Below are 20,034 nucleotides of genomic sequence, written 5' to 3' on the forward strand. Positions count from 1 at the left end.
ACAGAACATTGGTCAAATGCATGTTTAAAGGAAACATAACCATTACTTGAAGAGCTACCTGTACTCTGTTCATTGCAGCATTATTCACAACAGCTGAGGTATGGAAACAACCTAGGTGTCCACAGACAGATGAAAGGATAAAGAAAATGTGGTATACGGATATATAATGGAATATTTTTCAACCTAAGAAAAGAAGGAAATCCTATCATTTGCAACAACATGGATCAAACTGGAGGGCATTATAAGCCAGATAGAGAAAAACAAATACTACATGGTATCACTTATGTAAGGACTCTAAAAAAATTAAAAAATTAAATACACTTCTCCCCAGGACATTTTTCCTTAGCAATATTGAGCACCCTGTGCCATGTGTCACGTAATATTCTTACTGTTTGTACTAGGTTAAAACCCCATGGAAGCTCTTATATTTATTAGAGTATCTGGATTATAGTTTACTATTGTTTGTTGTTGTTTTTTTTTTTTCTCTCTCTGTAATTTATTCCTTCTACCTCTGGCATCAGAACCTCGTTTTTCCTTAAGAGAAGCCCTTATGATTCAGATGGGTTGCATGTCCCTGCCCCGCCCCCCATAATTTGGGCCTAGTAAGTCACAGGATTTTATATATACTCCGTATGTCTTATATATTTATTTCTCTATTTTATATCATTTTCTCCTCCAAATTTTAGTCTGGTTATTTTTTAAATTGACTTTAGTAATCCTTTCTTGTGTTTGACTAATGTAATATTAAACCAATCAACTGAGTGCTTCATTTCAACTATTGCTTTTTTAATTCTAGAATTTTCCTTTGGTTGCTTTCCATTGATAATTTTGCTTAAATTGCATATGTTGTCCATGGATTTTCTTGAATACACTAATCACGGTTTTTAAATAATAGCTTCATTAAGATATAATTTACTTTCCATACAATTTAAATGTACAATTTAATATGTTGCGCATCTATTGCCACAGTCAATTTTACATTTTTCATCGCCTCCTCCTCCAAAAGAAAATGATACCTATTAGTAGTCACTCACTCCCTATTTCCCCCAACCCTAGACAACCACTAATATACTTTCTGTCTCTACAGATTTACCTATTCCATACATTCCATACAAATGGAATCATATACTATGCAGCCTTTTGTGACTAGCTTCTTTTATAGCACATTTTCAAGGTTCATCCACACTGTAGCATATATATCAGCACTTCATTTCTTTGGATGGCTGAATAATATTCCATAGTATGGATATATCATGTTTTACTTTTCCATTCATCAGCTAATGGACATTTGGTTATTTCCAGTTTTTGGCTATTAGAAATACTGCTGCTATGGCTGTATTTGTGTGCAAGATTTGTGTGGAAGTCTAGCAAATTTTTTTAAATTGCTAGGCTATTTTTTTTTTTTTACCAGTTTTTGGTTTACAGAAAAATTAAGCAGAAAGTACAGAGTCCTTATATATCCCCTTACCTTTCTACCTAGCTTCCCCTATTATTAACATCTAACATTAGGGCAATACATTTGTTACAGTTAATGAACCAATATTAATACATTATTATTAACTAACGTGTATAGTTCACTTTAGAGTTCACTCATTGTTTTGTGCATTATACAGGTTTTGACAATGTGTAATGACATGTATCCACCATTACAATATCTTACACAGTAGTTTTACTGTCCTAAAGCTCCCCCCTCCGGTTCTGCACTTATTAATCTCTCTCTCCTACCCCCCAACCTCTGGCAACCACTGATCTTTTTGCTATCTCTATAGTTTTACTTTTCCCTGAACTTCATATAGTTGGAATCAAATAAGACGTAGCCTTTGCAGATGGCTTTTTTCACTTAGTAATATGCATTGAAGCTTCTTCCATATCTTTTCATGGCTTGATAGCTTTTTCTTTGTATTGCTGAATGCTATTCCTTTATATGGATACACCACAGTTTGTTTATCCATTCACCTATTGAAAAACATCTTGGTTGATTCTAAGCTTTGGCAATTATGAAAAAAGTTGCTATAAACATCCACATGTAGATGTTTACATGGACATTACTTTTCAACCTCTTTGGGTAAATTCCAAGGAGCATGATTACTAGATGATATGGTGAGAGTATGTTTAGTTTGGTAAAAAACTGCCAAACATCTTTCAAAGTAACTGTAACATTTTGCATTCCCACTAGCCATGATTTCCTGATGTTCTGCACATTTACCAGCTTTGGTATTACAGTTTTTGGATTCCAGCCATTTGACTAGGTGTGTAGTGGTATCTCATTATTGTTTTAATTTAAAATTTGCTGATGACATATGTGTAGCATCTTTTCATATGCTTATTTGCCATCTGTTATTTTCTTTATTAAATCATATATATATCCAGATTAGAGGGAGAAGGGGAGCTAAGATGATGGCATGGGAGGAGGACCCATGCTCATCTCATCCCTAAAGCACAACTAGATAACTAACAAATCATTCTGAATATCCATAAAATTGACCTGAGTACTGACAAAACAAACTACACAACTAGAGGGAGAAGAGAGGCCACATGGAGGAAGGTGGGAAGTGTGGAGATGTGGTTTGGAGAGAAATGGATTGCGGGTGCTGCATAGAGAAAGGAGTTCTACTTGTGGAAAAAGGCGAGACATAGAAGTACACAGGGGAAAGCACATGGAGAACGATTCCCCAAAACCATTGGCTGGGAAAATGAGAGAGGCTGATTTTTATGAGTTTTCACAACCAGCGGGGCTCAAAGACTGGAGTTTTAAAGGTCAGTGTTCTTGGCTGGGATAGTGCCCTGAGGGTAGCGCCCTACTCCTGGAAAGAAGGCAGACTTACAACCCTGGGGCAGAGAGTGAGATATGAGACATGACTAAGGCTCATAAGGGAGACATTGTTCACTCTTCTTGGAATGTGTCTGTGAGGAGTGGCATTTGCAGAAGTGCCTCTCTGGGAACAAAGAAGCCTGCAGGCACATCCACCCCCCCACCCCCCCAACCCCTGCCCCACAGCATACAGCTTCCTTAAACAGCATGGCGTCAACACTGGCTGCCTAACCTGCTTACACGAAGTCCTGCCCTCCTGCACCTTGTTGACACTGCTTTTCTCTGGCAAGTGTGCCTAAGGGTCAGCACAGTGGGCCCCTTCCCCAAAAGACCAGCAGATCCCCCACCGCCCCCCCCCCACACACATACCACAACTCCAGACCAGGGAGTTTTACAAGGTTTTAGTTCTAGTGGAAGTAGCATCAGGTCTCATTTAACAAGAAGACCAGAGCCCACCTCATTAAAACTCACCACACTCTGGCCAAGGACCAAACACTGTCCACTGCAGGCATGGAGAAGCTCTAAAGATGACTGGCCTGAGGGACAGAGCAACCAAAACACAGCAGCATAGTGCACACAGCACACACCATAAATACTCCCTGAATCACCAGGCCCTGGACACTATATGATCTCTTCTTCATAAAGGCATTACTCTGAGGAACAGGAAACATAGCAGCTTTTCTAACACGCAGAAGAAGACAGAGACTTAGACCAAGACAGAGGAATTCATCCCAAAAGAAAGAACAAGATAAGGTCACAGCCAGAGATCTGATCAAAGCAGATATAAATAATACGCCTGATGGAGAATTTAAAGTAACAATCATAAAGATACTCACTGGGTTTGAGAAAAGAATGAAGACTTTCATAAGGAGGCCCCTACCAGAGAGATAATAAAATTAAGAAACAATCAATCAGAAATGAAAAATGCAATAACTGAAATTTGAAATTGAGTGGATGTAATGTCCACAAGGATGGAAGAAGCAGAGGAACAAATAAGAGATATAGGAGATAAAACAATGGAAAATAATGAAGCTGAACAAAAGAGAGAATTATGGACCATGAGAATAAACTTAGAGGACTCAGTGACCCTATCAAACATAATAGCATTAATATCACAGAAGTCCCAGAAGAAGAAGAAGAAAGGGAGGGAGCAGAAAATTTATTTGAAGAGATTGTAGGCAAAAACTTCTCTAATCTGGGGAAAGAAACAGATGTCCAGATCCAGGAGACACAGAGAACTCCCATCAAAATCAACAAAAGCAGGCCAACACCAAGATGCATTGTAATTAAATTTGCAAAATATAACAATAAAGTAAAAATCCTGAAAGCAGCATGACAAAGAAGTCCCTAATGTACAAGGGAAGACCCATAAGGCTAGCTGTAGATCTCTCCATAGAAACTTGGCAAGACAGAAGGGAGTGGCATGATATATCCAACACGCTGAATGGGAAAAATATGCAGCCAGGAATATTCTATCCAGCAAAGCTATCGTTCAGAATTCAGAACAAACAAAAATTAAAGGAGTTCATGACCACTAAACCAGCCCTGCAAGAAATATTAAAGGGGACTCTTTGAGTGGAGAGGAAAGACCAAAAATGACAAAGACTAGAAAGGAACAGAAAAAATCTCCAGAAACAATGACCAAACAAGTAATAAAATGGCATGGAATGCATATCTATCAAAATTACTCTGAATGTAAATGGACTGAATGCTTCAATCAAAAGACAGAGGGTGTCAGATATATGCTGCCTACAAAAGACTCATTTTAGACCCAAAGACACCTGAAGATTAAAAGTGAGGGGATGGAGAAACATTTATCATGCAAATGGATTTCAAAAGAATGCCAGAGTAGCAATACTTAGACAAACTAGATTTTAAACCAAAGACTAACAAGAAATGAAGAAGAGCACTATATCATACTAAAGGGGACTATCCAACAAGAATACCTAACAAGTGTAAATATTTATACCTCCAACATGGAAACACCCAAATATGTAAAACAATAACAACATAAAGGAATTCATTGATAATAATATACAATAACAGTAGGGGACCTTTATACCCCACTTACATCAATGGACAGATCATCTAAGCAGAAAATCAACAAGGAAACAATAGCTTTGAATGATACACTGGACCAGATGGACTTAACAGATATATTCAGAACATTCCATCCTAAAGCAGCAGACTAAATGTTCTTTAAGTGTGCACATGAGTCATTCTCCAGAATAGACTACATACTAGGTCACAAATCAGACCTCAACAAGTACAAAAAGATTGAGATTATGCCATGCATATTTTCTGACCACAATGCTATGAAAGTTGAAGTCAACCATAAGAAAAAATTTGGAAATACCACAAATACATGGAGGTTAAACAACATGCTACTAAACAATGAATGGGTCAACTCGAAAATCAAAGAATAATGAAAAAAATACGTGGAAACAAATGAAAATGAAAACATGATGGTCCAAAACCTTTGGGATCCAGGAAAAGCGGTCCTGAGAGGGAAGTATATAGCAATACAGGCCTACCTTAAGAAGCAAGAAAAATCTCAAATAAACAACCTAACCTTACACCTAAAGGGGCTAGAAAAAGAACAACAAAGAAAACCTAAAGCCAGCAAAAGAAGGGAAATGATAAAGATTAGAGCAGGAATAAATGATATAGAAACTAAAAAAAAAAAAAAAAAAAGATCATTGAAACCAGGATCTGGTTCTTTGAAAAAAATAATAAAATTGATAGATTCTTAGCCAGATTTATCAAAAAGAAGAGAAAGGACCCAAATAAATAAAAAAAGTAAATGAGAGAGGAGAGATCACAATCAACATAACAGAAATACAAGCAATTGTGAGAATATTATGAAAAATTACATACCAACAAATTGGACAAACTGGAAGAAATGGATAAATTCCTAGAAACATATAACTACCAAAACTTAAACAGGAAGAAATAGAAAACTTGAACAGACCTATAACCAGGAAAGAAATTGATTCAGTAATCAAAAATATCCCAACAAACAAAACAAGAGGGCCAAATGGCTTCACAGGGGGAACTCCACCGAACATTTAAAGAAGAGTTAATACCTAGTCTTCTCAAAGTATTCCAAAAAATAGAAATGGAAGGAAAACTTCCAGATTCATTCTATGAGGCCAGCATTACCCTGGTACCAAAACCAGACAAAACACCAAGATAGAGAACTATAAGGCCAATATCCCTGATGAACATGGATGCAAAAATTCTTGATATAATACTAGCAAATTGAATCCAACAATACATTAAAAGAATCATTCACCATGATAAAATGGTATTTATCCCTGGGCTGCAAGGGTAGTTCCATATTTGCAAAGCAATCATTGTGATACATCACATTAATAAAAGGATAAGAACCATATGATCCTTTCGATAGATGCAGAAAAAGCATTAGACAAAGTACAACATTCACTCATGATAAAAACCCTCGACAAAATGGGGTTAGAGGGAACATACCTCAACATAATAAAAGCCATATATGAAAAACCCATAGCTAATATTATCCTTAATGGGGAAAAACTGAGAGTTTTCCTCTATGATTAGGAACAAGACAGGATGTCCACTCTCACCACTGTTATTTAACATAGTACTGGAAATCCTTGCCTCAGCAATCAGACAACAAAAAGAAATAAAATGTATCCAAATTGGCAAGGATGAAGTCAAACTCTCACTATTGGCAGATGACATGCTACTCTATATAGAAAACACAAAAGACCACCAAAAATTTGCTAGGACTGATACAGTCCTGACTTCAGTAAAGTCACAGAATACAAAATCAATGTACAGAAATCTGTTGCATTTCTATACACCAGTAATAAAGTGGCAGAAAGAGAAAACAAGGACTTAATCCCATTTATAATTGCACCAAAAACCATAAGATATTTAGGAATAAACCTAAACAAAGAGGCAAAAGATCTGTACTCTGAAAACTATAGAACACTGATAAAAGAAATCAAAGATGACACAAAGAAATAGAAAAACTTTTCATGCTCATGGATTGGAAGAACAAACATTGTTAAAATGTCTATATTATCCAAAACAATCTACACATTTAATGCAATCCTTATCAAAATACCAACAGCAGTTTTCACAGAGCTAGAACAATCCTAAAATTTGTATGGAACCACAAACAAATGAAAGATGCTCAACATCACTCATCATCAGGGAAATACAAATCAAAACTACAATGAGATATCAACTAACACCAGTCAGAATGACTAAAATTAGCAACCCAGGAAACAACAGGTGTTGGTGAGGATGTAGAGAAAGGGGAACCCTCTTGCACTGTTGGTGGGAATGAGAACTGGTGCAGCCACTCCAGAAAACAGTATGGAGGTTCCTGAAAAAGTTAAATATAGAGCTACTCTGTGATCCAGCAATTGTACTACTAGGTATTTCCCCAAAGGATACAAAAATCTAATTTGAAGGCATATATGCACCGTGTTGTTTACAACAGCATTATCAACAATAGCCGAATTACGGAAAAGCCCAAATGTCCATCAACTGATGAATGGATAAAGATGTGGCCTACATATGCAAAGGAATATTACTCAGCCATTAAAAAGAATGAAATCTTGCCATTTGCAACAATGCATGGATGGAGCGAGAGTATTATGCTAAGTGAAGTCAGTCAGAGAAAGAAATACCATATGATTTCACTCATATGTGGAATTTAAGAATCAAAACAAGTGAATTTAGTGTGGGGAAAAAGAGAGGCAAACCAAGAAACAAACTCTTAACTATAGAGAACAAACTGAGGGTTACTGGAGGGGAGGTAGGTAGGGAGAGGAGTTAAACAGGTGATGGGGATTAAGGAGTGCACTTGGGGTGATGAGCACCGGGTGCTGTATATAAATTCTATGCCTGAAACTAATATTACACTGTATGTTCACTAACTGGAATTAAAAAAAAGATTGCATATATCCGGTATGTCGAATATCTCATTCTCCTGTGTGAGGTTTTTATTTTTCCTTAGTTTTGATCATTTAGTTTTTTTCCTGGTATGTCGAGCTGTGTTTTGTATATATATGTGTATACACACACACTGGGATCGATTTTGGAAAACTATAGAGATTGACTAGTCAAGATACTTTCACATTCCAGTTGTTACCTTTTCCTTGAGAAGATTGACTTTTGCTTATGGCAGACAGTTATCACAGGGACTGATAACCTTAGTCCATTCTCAGTTTGAGCTCATTCAAAGCTCGATTTCTGTCTTTGTGAAGGCTCATCTACTTAGGTGATCTATTTAGGGTGTGGCCCCTGGGATTACCACTTAAATATCTGATCTTTTACTTGTTGGGATCTAAACTCCATCGTTTCTGCAGCCCTGTGAGGCCTGCTTCTCGGTGTCTTTGTTGCTTTTTGTAGGAGCTCTTGCCACTTGGCTTCTGTGCTTACTGTCTTTTCAACTACTTGGCTTTTTAGCCCCTAGGCTGTAAGTTTTGAATCAGCAAATGCCCCAGGAGAAAAGCTGTGCCAAAAGGCAAGCTTGTGCCTGGGTTTCCCTTCTCTCCAGAATTTGGCCTATATGTCTTTTGCTTTTTTCTAACATTCTGGTGCCCGCAAACAGATGTTCTCTTACTTGATCCGGCTTTGCTGTATGTTCTCAGCTCTCAGCTGCTCTTATTTTATTGTTGAACTATCACCTCACTTTTTTGTGGGAACAAAATTTTGAGTTTTATGTTTAAAGCATTGTTTGTTTGTTTGTTTGTTTTTTACTCTCTGTATTAATTCAATTTCTCTAGGGACCTGTTTACCTAATTGTTCTACCTAGTTCCTGTGTTATCCGTAGGAAGCAGGTAATGTGTTATCAGGGAGGCTAAGTATATTGGGGAAGAAATACTGATGAGTGAGTTGTTCTTTTTATTTTTCTTCTCCTTGTTTACTCTGGTAGTCTAAGTTGGCCTTTTTTGAGTTGACCCAGTTGCCCAAATAAGAAATCCACATGACGAAGACCTGACTTTACTCTAATAAATGTCTGCATGTTAGGAGGAACTAGACAGTGAACACCATGACAACTTTCTCTGTGTGAGGGTTTTGCAGCATTTTCCAAGACCATTTAATTTGCCTTCTGCCAACACTGCTCAGGTTGTGGAAGTTTTCTAGAATTCTGTAGGGCAAGCCTCTCCACTTGCAAACCAGATGAGCTCTTCTCTCTCTCTGGGCTCATTTGTGGGCTGGTGGCCCTTGTTCCTTCTTTTTCCCCATCTAATCATAATTGTTTATAAATTCCACAAAGCCCTCAAAGTAGCTTCTCCCTCCCCCTCTCTCTCTTTCCCTTTTTATCAACACTGTTAAATATTAATAATATATTTGCATATCCCTTTCTTAATTAAAATGGAAAATTGGAAGAGTAAATCATTAAGTATGAGCCCCATTGACCTATGACTCACATAACACCTCTCCCCTGGGCCTAAGCTTGTGATATCCACTTGGTTTTCTTATAATATCTTCTCTGTTTATAAATTTGTAATGATTTAGCTAATTCTTGAGTTGTGTGACAATAATGAGAGTAGCCATTAGCACTATGGAAGTACACCTTTGACCTAGGATCCAGAACCACGGACTGGGAAACCTATTTACCAATGAGTTTTATTTGTGCTTTATGTTTGACAAGTGCTGGGGGTGAATGAGAAGTGATGGAAAAGCCGCTTCATTTAATTTAGTATCACAGATCCTTGCACTGAAAAAGAAAATGACATCCTTTCTGGTTCAAGTCATCATAATCTGATTTGTGAACAATAATAACACATATGGAAAAAAACACTTATCAGTGGGACTAGTAATTAATTAGGGGGCACAGATTACACTTGCTATGGGAGTTTATTAAAGAAGAATTCCAAAAAAAAAGCACTGACTTCTGAGAAGTCTCCTTAGAAGATGTAGAGTCTGAAATGAGTCTTAAACAGATAGGTAGGAAAGGAAACAAAGGGCCTTCAAGGCAAGGAACAGGCAGTGTCAGGAGCGAGCACAGATGGTTTATGGAACAAGGAGCCACGCTGTCTGACCAGGGCAGTGGTGTGTGTTGGGAATCATGGCATCAAGACGGGCAGAGGTTGGTTATGTGAGAGAGAATTAGACTGGAGAGGAAGTCAGAGGAAGACAGAGACCATGGAAAGTTCCTGAAGGTGTAGATCAGTGTAATAATATTTAGAAATCAGTGGTGCCTTGACACTGTATGTTTGGTTTTAAATAATTAGGGGGACACAATAAAAGAAACAGACTACTGATATACTTGATATGTGCCAAGATACCAGACACAAGAGAATACATGCTTTGTATTTCCATGTATATGGTGTATGGTGAGAGAGGTCAGTATAAGGGTTACTTCTGAGGAATATGGAGTAGGAAGAGGTGACAGAGGACATTTTAGGGTGCTAGACATAACTTGATCTGGTGTCAAATACACGGGTGTATCAAGATCTAAAAATTCATTTATGATCAGTGCAATTGGTGTTTATTGTTTCTATTTATACCTTTCAAAAACCCATTAGGATAATGAGGCTGTCAGCTGAATGACGAAAACTTTGGTCAAGGAATAGCCAAGGTATTAATGCAGTAATAACGTATAATGTACTCACTGTGGAATGGAATGTCATGATTGGAAATAAGGGGTAATAACGGTAAGAAAAAAGATCAACATTGGATGGTTGGATGAGCTGGATAAATTAGATGACTCTACTATACTTTAAGAACTTTGGCAGTGTTTGGGCACCTTTGAACAAAGAAAGGAAATACAATATGATCGAGCATATGCTATGTGTCAATCCCTGAGCTATGTTTTTACACATGTCATCTTACTTAATACTGCATCTTATAACCATAAGTCGGTGAACATGAGAGGTAGCTGGTTTTGACACTAGAGGTTAAGAAAACAATTAGCTCCTATTCACAAGAAATTTGAGGTCAGAGAAAAGGAATCAAGAGGAAATGAGTGGTCAGTGCCCAGAGCCATGAAACATGCTTCAGAGTTCTTAGTAACCACATGAGAGATGAAGCCACCAGAATTCTTGAGCTTCTTTAAGGGGCACAATGAGTCAAAGAAAAGCCGAAGGCTAAAACCTGATTCCTGCAAGGTGATAAATGTTAGGGCGTTAAATAGTGAGGTGTTATGAGAGAAAAAAATTATATGGCTGTCCAACAGGGAAATACCCTATGGTCTTGTGTTAGCATTTCTCAAACTGGCTTTCCACAAAACATAGTTCTGTTAGTCAGTTGGAGGTTTGCTCTGAGAAAAGGGTTCAGTTGTCAAGTAAATTTGAGTAAGACTGAATTAAACAAAGTTAAATCAGTCCTTTCCTTCAAAAACTTCTCAGAGTCTATAGTGCAACAACATGTAAGTTGAATCTCACAAGGGGATGTGTGGTCTCTAGATTTTCCCAAATGCTTTTGCCTCAGAACTACATTCATATCATTTCAAACCAGGATTCTGCAGGACAGAGATTGTGAAACGCTTCTCTCCCCATGTAAAATCACACGCCATTCCCCAAATCCATTCTTCACTCTGCCTTTGCTCGTCTTGTCCCTGACACATGGAAGGCCCCACCTAAGCTCCACTTGCCAAAACCCTACCCATCTTCTAAGATTCAAGAGATAAGGAAAGGCCTGTATTACTAACAAGGCAGAGAAAGAAAGCCATCGATCTACATTCCCTGTCTCAGAAAAAGGAAAATCCTAAAACCATACCGCAGTGACCTTTATTATGTGTGAAGGTATTGTGTTACTTTGAGTACTGTAAAAAGTCAATGCGCTGCAATATATATGGATATGAATGTTTGATCTCCGACAGGGCCAGTTTAATTATTAAACAAGTCATTGTGTTTGGCTTAGCTCTCATATCCAGGGAATGTTAAAGTTGGAATGGTCCCGGATATTAGCCAGTGTTTTCACCTCATATCCCAGGTGAGGAAACTGAGACCTTCATAGATTGGATAGTTTATATTGACAAAAGATAAGGAAATAAGATATTGGCAGATCTATCTTTTAGATTAAGAATTCTGAGATTCTGTAGACTACCAGGAAAATAGTTCCTCTGATGCTGAGAAAATGTGTTGCTTATTCATCCTTTCCTATTGTAGTGACTAAGAGAGGTAGTAGTCAGGAGTTATTTCAAGGGGAAACACTCCTTTGGAAACTCCCAATTTATATACGAAAAGAAATCCATCATTCATGTTATTTAAAATTAAAGTATTTATGTTATTTAAATACCTTAACTTTAAATAACTTAATTGAAGGCAGTTTGTCAGCTACGTAAGGAAATGACGAGGCTGTTTCTATAGGATTAACATGTCAGTTTGTTCTAAGGGCTCCCTCTCATGGCATCTTCAAGTGAGTTAATGGCTACTTAGCACCCAACCCAACTTGGAGGCCAGTATAAAGTTGGACTAAATCTCTACCTGTGGCATCTCTATTCTTTGGTGATCTTGGGTAGAATTATTTCTCATACATTTTGACAAATTCAAGTATTAAAAAGGACTAAGTTTTTGCAAGTGTTTTTGCCTGGATATGGGGGTAAGGAGGATCAGTGAGTTAGAGTACTTCTAGATTTAAGCATAGTCAAACTGAGGAAAAAAAGGCTTATGCCCGCAGTAAAAGAAAACTAACTAAAATTATGTTTTTTAAAAAAATTCCCAACTACCTTTCAAATGTTCTGAAATGATCATGAAATAAATGGGTGTGCTAGGAAGCGAAGAAGACAACCACGAATATTTTCTAAGAATTTGTGGATAGCAGTGAAGGGGGCAAGGAACTTGGAGACCACAGGGGTACTGAAGATGGTTTTTCTTGGCCATAATAGTGGAATCAGAATGAGAATAAAACAAGAGTGACAGATGCGATGGGAAAGAGAAAGCAAGGATAGAAAAGCCAAAGGTAGGGGGACAAAGTAAGGAGACGGGGGAGGGGAAGGCAGATGACACTCAGAAATTAACATGACCCACATTTAAGATGTGCCAACAATGGTGATGATCATTACCCTCAAGTAGTTTGCAGTATGTGTTTCAAAGACATGTATAAACAGAAATTTTCCTTAATATATAAGTGCCAAGATAAAGGTATTCACAGAATAGTGTGGGAGAATAAAGAGGGGGCATTCAGATTAAATCTTGCCTGTAGAATCAAGAAAGTCTTCGTAGAGGAGATCTTTAAAGCAGATGATGGGGGGGGTTGTGGAGAAAGAAGGTACAATAAAAGATAGGAAGAGAGGTAGAGAGAGGTAAAGGAGGTAAAAAAGAAAAACAAAGAGTTTAAAGAAGAAAGCTGGGGAGCACAGAGAAAATATCACAAGATTGTCTTGAGTTCACTAAATGAATGTGGAACATTCATATTTTGAGCAATGCAATATTTGTGGATAAAGATATTTTTATTATGTATTATTAGATATTTTAATATTCTATATATCAAATGAGTACATTGATCTACAGAAAGGTTGAATAACTCCTGGGCAGGGGCAGGGCAGGAATTTGAATGAATCCATTTGGATGTGTAAATCCGTACTTTATTTAGGCAGCTCTAGAGAAAAAAAAAAACAAACCAAAACAAAAGAAAGAGGCTGACCATTAAAAAGAGAAGAAAGAGAAGAAAAATAAATATAAAGGAAAGCAGAGCTACACATTTAAAATAGGATAATTCATGCTGGCTGAAGATCACGCCCCCACATCAGAGTTACAGCAGGTCACATTCTCAATCCGCATCCTCCCAGGACACAGCACACCCAGCTAAAGGCAGCCAGCTTCTGGAGGACAATATTCCATGGCTTCGCCCTGCTTCCTTCTGACTCTCTTTCCTCTTCTCCCAAAGCAGAATTATGGGGAAAAAAAAAGAATTAATCAGCTGGGAATTGATTTTTTGTTATCCCCAAGGATCTTATCATCCCACAGAGGTGCCAGTTTGATTGATTATACACTTTTAAGACCATCCTAGAAGACAGAGAACAAGTTGCTGTTTCTATTATTAAATGCTTACCACAGTCACTGCACATCCACTCACCTAATTCTTATAATAATATTATACGCATTTGTGCTAACTTCCTGACTTTCAGATGAGGAAGCTAAGGCTTTAGAGAAGTTTCACTACTTGCTCAAGGTCACACGGCTGATAAGTGATAGAGCAGCTGTAAATACCCAGAACCACATGACATTCAGTTGTTCAGTACTTTGGAGTTTCCAGGAGTTTTGAAAGCCCAGCAAGATAGAGTACGTGGGTCAAACTTTCAGGGAGCTACAACTCCAAGTGTGAACCACAATTATTTTGAGGTATTTCAAGTAAGAGAGGTTTGTAGGGTCAGAGAGTTTTGGAACAAATTGAAATAATTGGAGAAATTTTGCAAGAGTTACATCTTCACCTCGGGTTTAGAGGAAAGCCCAGCAACTGTTTCACCAAATGAAATAAAGTCACCTCAGGTAACTTCCAGAAAAACCATAAATCATTAGAGAGTCATCCTCATTGTTCAGGAACAAAAGATCTTCTCTGGCCATCCATCCAAATTTCTAAGGTCCCTTCCAAATGTATGCCATCTAGGATTTTTGAAATTAAAGCTCCAAATCACGACTGACAATTCCTGTGGCTATTGTCCTTTGCCCTCAGGAACTATGACCAAAAGTTCCAGGAGCCATGCATTGTCTTATTATTTACTATGTAGATTCCCGGCCTCCAGGTTTCAGAGATTTCATGGATTTTCCAAACATGACATCATATGCAATGAGAAAAAGAAGTATAATTTGATCCTTTCTGTTATTTTGAACCACAAAAACTGAGGGTACTAATATAAAAACTCGATAACCATTGTAATTGTCCTGCCATTCAAATTCTTTCCAAATTATTGCAAATGAATACTTGGAGACTAAAAATATTGTCTTGTAGGTTTTTAGATTTGTAGAGCAAGATGTATGGTTAATTAAAACCATTTAGTCCAATGTTCTTTTTTTTAGAAATTAAAAAACAATGTGAAGGGTGGTGGTGCTGGTTGCCTAATTCTTTTGATTCTTAGGCCTCTTTCCCTTAAATGTAAGGGGATTTATATTACTGCTCAGTCAAGAAACTCTCTGTAGGATATTGGCTTTTTTCCTTCTATGAAGGAAAGATGATGTTCATACATGGCAGCAACAAAGAGGTGTCTCCTGAGGACTTGAAAAGAAAAGGTAATTAAGAGTTTAACTATGGAATCAATACATTTTTTTAAAATGGAGGGTGCCTGGGTGGCTCAGTTGGTTAAGTGTCTCCCTTTGGCTCAGGTCATGATCTCAGTGTGGTGGGATCGAGTCCCACATCAATTCCCACATCGGGCTCCCTGCTCGACAGGGAGTCTGCTTCTCCCTCTGCCCCTCCTCCTGCTTACTCTCTCTCAAAAATAGATAAATAAAATCTTTAAGGTAAGAAAATAAATAAGTTGGAGTGGAGAAAGACATTAAGTTACCTATATGTGAAAGAATGACTCACATTGCTATATGTTTTGACTGTAATCTGATGAATCAGTGAAGTTATTTTAGAAGAAAGAAGATGGCACTAGAAAATCAAGAGTTAGTCACCTATAAAAATGTAGAAAGAGTAGTGTACCCAGAGGTAAAAGTTGGCAGCGCACATCAAAGCGCTGGCCAGGTGAGAGTTAAATTAGTCAGTGGATTCAAATTTTCTCCTGTCTCTGGCCATGTCATTTTGGCTATCACTGCATAAAAGATGAGAATTGACAATCCTGAAAACCACAGGCTTTGGGAACTGTATTAAAAGTGTAAGATTATTCTGTGATTATCTGGCTTAATAAGGACAATCGAGCTAGACCACATCTCTGTTGAATAGATGTTTCTGCTATTAATCATCCTGACACGAGATTAATCCTAGAATAGAGAATTAAGACTTGTGGAATCAGGCCTGAGGTTATGACTGGGGACACCATTTGTTCTCTCTGGAGCTAGGAGGGAATTTGGCTTGAACCTCAAGACTTTGAAGGTTCTACAGCAGATCTGGTATCGAGTGGTAAACTGTCCCTTGATGGACATTGATAGGCTGGGATCCAGGCCAATAATTGGTCTTATAAGAGGCCCCAGGGTGATCTGAAATTATGTGATAGTTTGAAATCTCTTCCATTATCCCTAAGCTTCAGTAAAGCCACATTCAAATGGACTAATCTGGTCTCAGCCACACTGAGGTAGAGCTATAAAAAAGCCTCTCGCCCAGGCGTGGAGCCAAGCAAGGCAGAGGATCCCCTTCTGAGTGGCCATGATCTGAGGTTGTAACCATGGTCACTGGAGAGAGGTAGCCAACCTCAGTGGAGTGATCTCACCAGTTTTTCTACTACTTCCGGCTGTGGTTTCATGGCAGCTGGGTGAAAGGAAATCAGCAGAATTGTTCCTAGGCACACGTAAGGAGGACTGTCATGGAACTAAGGGGGGACCGTAGAGATAGGTTCATTTCTGCGATTGGGAGGTAGGGTGGAGGAGTCATAGATTTATAAAAGGGAAGTGAAATTTACTCTGAATCACAGACCACTCTCTTGCTCACACAAGACCTCCTCTAGCTTCAAATCCTCTTCTAGGTTTATTTCCTGGCCTAGAATGATTATCACTTCCTTTTCACATGGCTTGCTGCTTTATATCTTTCTTGCCCTGACTGGATGCTATCTCCTCATTGAAAATTTCACTGAACTCATAAGCAGATGCCCAAATGGACATTATTTTCCATCTTGCCATCCAGTTTATTTTACCTTAATTCTTTGAAAAGTCGTATTTTTGTTGTTGATTTTGTTTCTACTCAGTGTTCCTGAAAGATGATATCTGTTTGGCTTTCTATAGGCTACTCTGGAGACCAGCACAGAGCCTGGCACCTAATATCCATATGCAAAAAAATATCCATTGAGTGAATGAATCGCTAGGTTACAGTTTATATTAGTATGTTGTCATTAAACATCAGATTTGCCCTTTTCTGATTTCATGCTCATCTTCTTACTTCGTTTTTGTAAATCTTACTGAGGTATGATATACATACAGAAAAGCTCATGAATCCTGATTACTTTTGACCTCCAGATTAAGCCAGACTAAAGGGAGAGGAAGTATAGTTTAAAGAGGTATGGAATGTTGTAATTTCTTTACTTTTAATTTATCATTACATTCATAACTTGACATTCTGTTTTCATGCATTATTCGTGTTTGCTAGTTTAATGTGAGTCTTTCCCTGAGAATAGAAATTATAGTCAGCGTCCTAAAAATTTCGTGTTTCCAAGTCCCAGATCTGAAGGAAAGACCCTGGGCTTTGACAAATTCATCCTGATGACAGAATACAGCCTCAGATGTGAGAAAGCCTTCTCTGGTTCATATGCTTCTACACAACTCATCTTGTATGGACTTCTTATTTTCATCTTCTATAGAAAAGACCAAGTATTAATCACAAGTAACATGGGACAACTCTGTAATAAATTAAAATTTCATCCTTATTAAATATATTACATATGCAATTAACAGAAATGTGTAATCAATAGGGTGGCAATCTCTCTTGCATCTGAAAACTATTTTTTAAAAAAGTTTGAGATTGGGCACCTGGGTGGCTCAGTCATTAAGCGGCTGCCTTCGGCTCAGGTCATGATCCCAGGGTCCTGGGATCGAGCCCTGCATTAGGCTCCCTGCTCGGCGGGAAGCCTGCTTCTCCCTCTCCCACTCCCTCTGCTTGTGTTCCCTCTCTCACTGTGTCATTCTCTGTCAAATAAATAAATAAAATCTTTAAAAAAAAAAAGTTTGAGATTGGGATGCCTGTGGCTCAGTCGGTTAAGTGTCTGCCTTCGGCTCAGGTCATGATCCCAGGGTCCTAGGATCCAGCCCTGCATTGAGTTCCCTGCTCAGCAGAGCTAGCTTCTTCTCCCTTTGCCGCTCCCCCTGCTTGTGCAAGCTCTCTCTCTCTTTCAAATAAATAAATAGAATCTTTTAAAAAAGTTAGTTTGAGATCATAAATCAAATATCACCATTCAATATGAAAGATTTGCATACACATAAATGATCACAAAGTACTTTTGTCCTCCACCACCTTCTTTATCCTCTGGTTCTTGTAATATTTTTTTTAATTTTTTATTTTTATGTTAATCACCGTACATTACATCATTAGTTTTTGATGTAGTGTTCCATGATTCATTGTGCATAACACCCAGTGCTCCACGCAGAACGTGCCCTCCTTAATACCCATCACCAGGCTAACCCATCCCCCCACCCTCCTCCCCTCTAGAAACCTCAGTTTTTTTTCAGAGTCCATCGTCTCTCATGGTTGGTCTCCCCCTCCGACTTACTCCCCTTCATTCTTCCCCTCCTGCTATCTTCTTCTTTTTTTTTTCTTAACAAATATTGCATTATTTGTTTCAGAAGTACAGATCTGTGATTCAACAGTCTTGCATACTTCACAGTGCTCACCATAGCACATCCCCTCCCCAATGTCTATCACCCAGCCACCCCATCCCTCCCACCCCCCACCACTCCAGCAACCCTCAGTTTGTTTCCTGAGGTTAAAAATTCCTCATATCAGCGAGGTCATATGATACATGTCTTTCTCTGATTGACTTATTTCACTCAGCATAACACCCTCCAGTTCCATCCATGTCGTTGCAAATGGCAAGATCTCATTCCTTTTTATGGCTGCATAATATTCCATTGTGTATATATACCACATCTTCTTTATCCATTCATCTGTCGATGGACATCTTGGCTCTTTCCACAGTTTGGCTATTGTGGACATTGCTGCTATAAACATTGGGGTGCACATACCCCTTCGGATCCCTACATTTGTATCTTTGGGGTAAATACCCAGTAGTGCAATTGCTGGATCGTACGGTAGCTCTATTTTCAACTGTTTGAGGAACCTCCATACTGTTTTCCAGAGTGGTTGCACCAGCTTGCATTCCCACCAACAGTGTAGCCGCGTTCCCCTTTCTCCACATCCCCGCCAACATCTGTCGTTTCCTGACTTGCTAATTCTAGCCATTCTGACTGGTGTGAGGTGGTATCTCATGGAGGTTTTGATTTGGATTTCCCTGATGCCGAGCGATGTTGAGCACTTTTTCATGTGTCTGTTGGCCATTTGGATGTCTTCTTTGGAAAAATGTCTGTTCATGTCTTTTGCCCGTTTCTTGATTGGATTATTTGTTCTTTGGGTGTTGAGTTGGATAAGTTCTTTATAGATTTTGGATACTAGCCCTTTATCTGATATTTCATTTGCAAATATCTTCTCCCATTCTGTCGGTTGTCTTTTGGTTTTGTGGACTGTTTCTTTTGCTGTGCAAAAGCTTTTTATCTTGATGAAATCCCAATAGTTCATTTTTGCCCTTGCTTCCCTTGCGTTTGGCGATGTTTCTAGGAAGAAGTTGCTGTGGCTGAGGTCGAAGAGGTTGCTACCTCTGTTCTCCTTTAGTCTTGAAATAATTATTGAGAGCAATTTTGACATCTTTAATTAAAGAGAGGGTCCCTTCATTATGGAAACTATAAGGATAATATCCATAAGCCTGCTTTTCAAATTTGTTGTTGTTTTTTATTCTCATTTCTTTATCCATAAATATTAGAATTGATGCATCTGTAGCCATCAACTACACAGGGTAGAAATAAAAACTACAAGCTGAGAAAACGAAGCATTTCTCACACTGTAATGAGCGAGTCAGTATTTCCAAACCTTACGATGTTATACATCATAAGAGACACCTAAAGTCAGTTGAAGTCAAACCACTGTCTTTCATCCATAGATAATTAAAATGACCCCATGTTTCAAGACATAAGTCAAGGATTTTCAGGAGTACAGTAATCTTTAATGGCTAACCTTCAGGAAATTTTCTTTGCAACCTGGGAAAGGTACTGAAAAGTAGCTTATGGACCAAGAAGAGAATTTAATGGGCTCTTAACCCCTTTCAATTGAGGTACAAGATGTGGGATTAGAAAATGGAGCAACTATGTAAGTCTTTCCATTCTATTTTTCACTCGGCTCAGAAAAAGTCCAGCTAGCAAAGCGCAGTCACTTGAAATTGTACGTGCATCCTCATTCCTTTGAGTACTGAACTTTCACATTTATGAGAGTCTTATATAGATATCTCTAGAAACTAAAATCTCATCTTCCTACCTGTAAACTAGTGTATTACAATAATATCAAAAAGAGTGATTTTAATGTTACAACAGTATCAGAATATTACATTGAAATAAATGAACATTTCTGCTGTGCTGACAGTAATATAA

The sequence above is a fragment of the Zalophus californianus genome, chromosome 13 (genome assembly GCF_009762305.2).
Source record: "Zalophus californianus isolate mZalCal1 chromosome 13, mZalCal1.pri.v2, whole genome shotgun sequence".
In the NCBI taxonomy this organism is placed as follows: Eukaryota; Metazoa; Chordata; class Mammalia; order Carnivora; family Otariidae; genus Zalophus; species Zalophus californianus.